Consider the following 7,899-nt stretch of genomic DNA (forward strand, 5'->3'; position numbering starts at 1 on the left):
TATCTTAGCAGAATCTACTACTACACATTTAAGAGCATCATCCCAACCAATCCCACTTGTGTTTTACGTATCATATGTAGCAAAAAAAAATATCTTTTAATGTTTGATTTTGTTTTGCACATGCTTTGCTGTTATATTAAAACCAACAACTTTTTCCCACAACTTTAGAACGGCTTGATCATAGGTTTTAGACCTAAAGCTTCCATTATCACCTCTGTCACCGATGACAACAATGTCTTGAAGGATGGTAATCAATGCATCATCATCTTCTTGTGTATCAACCCGACTCCCAGGTATAGTATTTATATAATTTTTATTATTTTGATTGAGCAACTCAACAAGTTGGAGGACACTCGTCGAGTAGAGACGGATTTGGCCACGTGGGTTTTACCAACTCGACGAGTTTGAGGGACCAACTCGGCGAGTTGGTGTTGTGAGAGGAAACCCTAATTTCCTGGGGTTGTGTCCTATTTAAATGACCTTAAGCCCTCATTTCCACCTACCATGTCACTTTACTCCCCTGTGTGAAACCCTAATCATTTAAATTGATTTAAGAGAGAAAAATGAGCTAACTTTGGGCATTCTAGTGCACCATTGGAAGAGATAAGAAGAGTATAAAGGCTTGGAATGAAAACGGACTGTTGGATCCAGTGGTTATCCATCCTTAGCTTATATTGAAGGTAAAAAATCACCACCTTGCTCATTATTTTGATTAGATCTCATTTTTAGGAAGTTTTAGGGCTTTTTCCATCTTTCCTTGAGACTTTGAGTATTTTGAGCTTGCCAAGGGATTGAGACTTCTGATCTGGACCTTGTGAGTTCCATTAAGTCCAAAGGTCCAAGCTTTATCAAGCTAGAGGAGAGCTTTTATGCTTAGGACCCTAAATGGAACTTGTTTTGGCATTTCAATCCCTAAGTGTCATGCATAAACGTAAAGCTTGCAACTTTATGTGGTATCTCAGCCTTGGATTTAGAGTTTGGGGTTGTAACTTTGCCTTAAAACATTTGAATGAGAAAAGGGTCTGAAGCGACTCGACGAGTTGGCTAGGGTTTTCCCCGACAAGTCTGGACATGAGTAACTCGGCGAGTTGATGAGATAACTCGACGAGTTAAGTTGGATTTTCGCGACATTACTGAATGAACGAGTAGACTCTACGATTCACATAGATTCACTCGACGAGTCGGGTCAAAATGGATTGATGACTCGAGTGTTGACTTCTGTTGAGTTTAGGGTTTGGTCTAGATAGGGATTATGGAGACCATGGAGAGGTAAAATGGTCTTTTACCCATTCTAGGAGTTAGAAAGAGAAAATAGCTTGGTTTATTTAGAGTTGTAATTTAAGTGTTAATTACAGATGCTTATGACATGTAGGCAGGGATTAGACCATTCGAGGGGTACACGAATTCTTTGCTTACTTACGAGGTGAGTCTTCTCACTATACATACCTGAGTGGTACTACTAAGTGACCAGAGGGTCTTATTTTAGTTATGTGATATTATGTATTTTGTCTTTGTGATATATGCTATATTATTCTGTGCATTTTGATATCGGATCGGAGGGTCCAACTCGAGTTGTGAGACTGGAGGGTCCTCACTGAGATACAGGACTGGAGGATCCAACCTAAGCTGTGAGACCGAAGGGTCCACACCGAGCCGAGAGACCGGAGGGTCCTCATCAAGACGCATGACCAGAGGGTCCATGCAAAGCTATATCCATGAAAGGCTTATTATTTGTATATGTGGTATTTTAGGGAACTCACTAAGCTTTATGCTTACCGTGTTGTGTGATATGTGTTTCAGGTACTTCTCAGGATCGCGGGAAGACGCTGACTTGATTGTACACACGAGATGGAGTTATGTTTTTGAGGATCCTGAATTTTATTCAAACAATTATGAATATGTGTTTTTGATAATTTGACATTTTGGGGATTTTGTGAAATGTGTTGATGAGATTTATGTGATTTTAAAATAAAAATTTTGTTTGAAAATTTACGGTGTTACAAGTTGGTATCAAAGCCTTGGTTTGAGGGATTCAGATGTACTCTCAGGTAAATTCGGAATCAAACTGAGGATTTGAGAAATTTTTTCAAAAAAGTGATGATTTTTCTAAAATGAGTAAGATTTTCAAAGAGAAAACGAGACGGAGCAATGTGTACAATCAGGTAGAGCCCGAACGGTGATTTCATAAAATACCATTATTTTGTGTATATTATGAGACATTTATGAGATATTAGCGCTACATGCTAGAGAATAGTTAGGTATTTAAAAAATTAGGGCTAGAGCTGCCTCATTCATGATGCCTTAGTTTAGGGTATGCTATTGATTGATTTTATCTGCTAATTGCTATGTATGTGTACTGAGTAGGGAGAAGCATAGCAGGAATCTTTAGACATAGTTTGAGTAATCTAGGAGAGATACCTAGATGAGCATTAACGAATCTACCGAGAGAGTAGTTGAGATCCATGAAGGATAAAGCACTGTGAACTAGGATCCTGAGAGGAGGACTTGAGACGACTACAAGTTGGTGTGGAAGGTAGTATTGGGCCTGAACTACTGAAAACACCAGATATGTATACAGCCCAAGTAAGAATCTTAAGATGCTAAGGAGCGTGTAGGGGTGGTTAATCGAGTGAGTATGTGTATTGAGCTAGTATCTAATGATTTTTTGTTTGTGCTTCAGAGACACTATGGTGAGTACCCACAACAACCCCGGGGGCAGTGGTAGTGACGAGGAGATTCGCAGGATCATTCACGAGGAGGTGGTTACAGTTATCCGAGAGGCCATACCGGAGATGTTTGGGTATATTAAGACCACATTGATTGAGACATTCGATGAGCGATACGCTGCTGTTACGGAGGTTGTTGTTGCTGCAGCCACCGCGGCCATAGCTGCAGCTAGGCCACAGGGAGGTGACTCGTTGTTGTTTCGTGAGTTCAGCAACATGAAGCCACCAGAGTTTGATGGGACGCATGATCCGATAACTGTCATGAGATGGATCTACGACATTGAGGGGTGTTTTTTTACGTGTTCATGCCCAGAGCATATGAGAGTTTGGTTCGTGCTGAACCAGCTTCGCTTGGGAGGGAAGGACTGGTGGAAGTTTGTGATGACTAATTTTACCCCTGCAGATCATGCTGCAGTGACTTGGGAGAGGTTCACCAAGTTGTTTCAAGATGAGTATGTTCCCCAGGTGGAGTGGTAACATTTGGCACAAGAGTTTTTGTATCTCAAACAGAAGATAAAGTCAGTGACTGAGATTACGAGGATGTTCCACAAGAGGGCGTTGTTCTGCCCTAAGCACGTGTCCACTGAGCAGACATGTGCGAATCGGTATTTGAGCATCTTGAAGAAAGACATTCGGGAGTTCGTGGCGAACTCGTCTTATCGGACATTAGCTGAGTTGCATACCAATGCTAGGAGGAGAGAGATTGAGCTGGAGATTTAGACTAGGGAGGAGGGAGAGCAGCAGGGGAGAGATAGGAGACCGACACAGTCGTAACCAGCGGCTAAGCGGGCTAAGCCTGCTGATTCGAGAGCTGGAATCTAGAAGGGTCGCACTTGTAGCAAGTGCGACAATAACCACAAGGGATATTTCCGGGCAGGGATTTGATACAAATGTGGCAAGGAGGGGAATATGGCGAGGGACTGCCCCAAGGGATTTTCGGTTTGTTTTCACTGCAACCAGACGGGCCATCGGAAGGCCGAGTGTCCCCAGGTTACCCATGGATTAGCCCATATTGCTACTCTTGTTGCTTTACGTGTTACTGATGGCCGGTCGGGGAAGGCTGAGCCTCCGAAGGCTCGTGGGAAACCATTTCTGCTGACAGCGGAGGAGGTCCGCACTGCGCCTGATGTTGTTGCTGGTACGTATCTCCTTATTTATGTTGTTTTGAGATATGTTTATGCTTACATTGTGCCATGTATAGGTACTTTTCTTGTGAGTTCAGTGTCTGCTTTGGTGTTCTTTGACTCTGGTGCGAGTCGATCTTTTGTTTGCTTATCCTTTAGTTGTCACATTAGAGTCATACGTAAGGCGTTGAGTCGACCATTGAGGGTTTCTATAGTTGACGAGCATGCGGTTTTCTCCACTTATGTATTTCGGGGATGTGTATTAGAGATTTCCACTGTTGAGTTCCCGATAGATCTGGTGCCGATAGCGATGAGTGATGTTTGTGTCATAATGGACATGGATTTTCTAAGCCGGTTTGGAGTTGTGATTGACTGTAAGCGTCAGATGGTGACCATACGAGACCATAGTTGGGGAGTTCTTATAATGTATGGTGAGGGGACTAGATCTGGTTCAACCTTCTCTTCTGCCGCCAAGGCGAGGTAGAGTCTACAACAAGGATGTTTGGGATATTTAGCATATGTGTCGGATACGAGTGTTGCCACTGAGAGGACGAGTTCTATCTCCGATGTTTTGATTGTGTGTGAGTTCCTGGATTTTTTCTTAGAGGAACTACCGGGTTTGCCTCCCAAGAGGCAGGAGAAGTTTTGGATCGATTTGGTTCTGGGTGCGGTGCCTATTGCTAAGTCACCTTATTGCCTTGCGCTGCCCAAGATGTAAGAGTTATCCTCGTAGCTCCAGGAGTTGCTAGGTAAGGGATTTACCAGACCGAGTAGCTCACCGTGGGGAGCGCCAATCCTTTTTGTTAAGAAAAAGGATGGTTCACACCAGATGTGCATCGATTACCGAGAGTTGAACAAGCTGACCGTCAAGAACCGTTATCCGTTACCGAGAATCGATGATTATTCAATCAGTTGCAGGGGCATCTTGATTTTCCGAGATTGATTTGAGATATGGATATCATCATATGAGAGTTTGCGAGGAGGATATCTAGAAGACAACCTTTAGGACTCTTTATAGGCACTATGAGTTTGTGGTGATTCCTTTCGGACTCACCAACGTACCAACGATGTTCATGGATCTCATGAACCGGGTGTGTAGGCCCATGTTGGACTGGTCGGTGATCGTGTTCATCGATGATATTCTAGTATACTTGAGGTCCAGAGAGCAGCACGAGGAGCATATTCGGGAGATTCTTAGAGTATTGAGGATGAATAGGATTTACGCTAAATTCTCCATGTGTGATTTATGGTTGCGAGAGGTCCAGTTCCTGGGGCACCTCGTTAATCAGAATGGGATTTTGGTCGACCCGTCCAAGATTGAGGTAGTTATGCGATGGGAGGTGCCGAGATCCCTATCTGAGATCAGGATTTTCCTTGGCCTGGCAGGCTACTACCGAAGATTTATCAGATGTTTCTCCAAGATTGCGGTTCCCCTTACCAGGTTAACCAGGAAGGGTGTTACTTTTGCTTGAGGGCCCAAGCTACAGGCCTCATTTGAGACTCTTCGGCAGAGATTGTGTAAAGCTCAAGTGTTAGCGCTTCCCGAGGGTGTGGATGAATTTGTAGTTTACTGTGATGCGTTTATATCAGGTATGGGTGAAGTATTGATGCAGAGGGGGCACGTGATATCTTATGCATTGAGGTAGTTGAAGCCTCACGAGACAAGGTATCCCACCCATTATTTGGAGTTGGGGGCGGTGGTGTTCACCCTCAAGATCTGGCGCCACTATCTGTATGGAGTCCGGTGTACCATATACACGGACCATAAGAGCCTGAAGTACCTTATGGATCAGCCCAACCTAAATATGTGATAGAGGAGGTGGTTGAATATAGTGAAAGACTACGACTGCGAGATCTTGTATCATCCGGGCAAGGCTAATGTGGTAGCTGATGCCTTGAGTCGTAGAGCAGCGAGTGCTTCGATCCGAGATATGTGTATGAGGATGACGGTGATGACTCCAATCTTAGATACCATATGAGAGGCCCAGGTGGTGGCCGTGAGACCAGAGAACCATAATAGAGAGCGGGTAATCGGGTAGAGTTATGAGTTTAGGACGGATAGTCGGGGCCTTATGACGTTCTGTGGGCGGATTTGGGTGCCCTATACGAGTGGAGTTCGATGCATATTGATGGAGAAGGCACATAGATTGAGATTCTCGATCCACCCGGGGGCCACTAAGATGTATTTGGATCTGAAAAGGGATTATTGGTGACCCTATATAAAGAAAGATGTGATATGGGTAGTTGAGAGGTGTTTGAAATGTCGCTAGGTTAAGGCGAAGCACCAGTCTCCCCGTAGCCCGTTGCAACATTTAGAGATTCCCCAGTGGAAGTGGGAACAATTTTTCATGGATTTTATCACCAAATTACCGAGGACTGCACAAGGTGTCGACGCACTATGGGTGATTGTAGACCGATTGATGAATAGTGCTTCCTTCCTAGCTATCAGTGAGAGCTCTTCTGCGGAGAAATTGGCAGAGATTTATGTAAGAGAGGTGGTAGCACGACATGGGGTGCATACATCGATAGTGTCAGATCAAGATGTATGCTTTACTTCCAGGTTCTGGAAGAAATTTCATTAGGATTTAGGTGCCCGGTTACACTTCAGTACCGCATACCACTCACAGAAAGACAGACAGAGTGAGCGGACGATTCAGACACTCGAGGACATGCTACGTGCATGTGTTATGGACTTCAGTGGAAGTTGGGATACTTATTTTCCCTTGGATGAGTTTTCGTACAACAGCAACCATCATTCCAGTATTGGTATGCCTCCCTGCGAGCTCTTATATGGGAGGAGGTTCTGGACTCCCATATGTTGGGGAGAGGTGCGATTGAGAGTGATGAGTGACACTGAGATAGTGCTCAAGACGACTGGGTAGATTCAACAGGTCAAAAAGGTTACTAACGGCCTAGAGTCGCTAGAAGAGCTACGCAGACCGACAACGATCCGAGCTACTGTTCTAGGTCAGAGATTTTGTCCTCCTAAAGGTATCCCCATGGAAAAGGGTGATCCGATTCATAAAACAGGGCAAGTTGGGCCCTAGATACATTTGGTCCTTTCAAGGTGATCGTCCGAGTGGTTAGGGTAGCTTACCAGTTGGATCTACCTGCAGAGTTGAGCCAGATTCATAACACCATCCACGTGTCTCAGCTGAGGAAGTGTGTAGCCGATGAGACGGCAGTGGTACTGATATGTGCATATTTAGCTATATATTTCAATTAGAATTTTATTACTTTTTGGATAATTTATTGCAATTTATGGACAAAAGGTACTTAATTATGTTTAAATTGTATTTTCAATCTAAAAGATGAGCTCGGAAGCAAAAGGAAGCGGGAAATGCGATCGGGAACTCGGGAATTGAAGAAAGAAGAAAAAAATAAGAAAATAGTCAAAATCCTGAAGGACTCGGTGAGTTGGACGTCTATTCGACGAGTCCACATGATTGTTCGCGAAGCGAATACAAAGTCCTTGTCGTACACAGATTCTACAAGGGGGACTCGGTGAGTCGGTTATCTACTCGGCGAGTAGCCCCTATTTTCTGAAGTCTATAAATAAAAGCCAATTATCGAATCCAAACGTTTCTCTGGAACCTCTGGGGATTATTTTGCGACTTAAGGTGCTGCTGAAGCTTTGGAGTTCGTGGAGAAAACCCTAACCTTCAATTTTAAGGAGATTTTAAGGCAATTTAGTTTACTTTTCACTTTATCTCTTATTTTAACCATGTTTGAATTATTAGACATTGTTTGTGAGTTAATTCCTGCTGTAATTATGAGCTAAACCTTACATCTTCTTTTTAGGGTAGATAAATTTATAAATATGGATTCATTTGTGGTTGGATTAATTGTTTATTGGTGAATTTTGTTTTATTAAGCTTGTTAAAGAACCTTATGCATTAACCGTAACTATTTTCTGTTGATTAACAAGTAATTAAGCTGCATGAACATCTCTTAATTGCTTACCTCATATGATTTATGTCAAAACATTGTTATGTGCCTAGGAATAGCGAACATGAAACAAGGGTTAACTAGAAAATGGGTAAATTAAT

The sequence above is a fragment of the Lactuca saligna genome, chromosome 5 (assembly GCF_052625555.1).
Source record: "Lactuca saligna cultivar CGN05327 chromosome 5, ASM5262555v1, whole genome shotgun sequence".
In the NCBI taxonomy this organism is placed as follows: domain Eukaryota; kingdom Viridiplantae; phylum Streptophyta; class Magnoliopsida; order Asterales; family Asteraceae; genus Lactuca; species Lactuca saligna.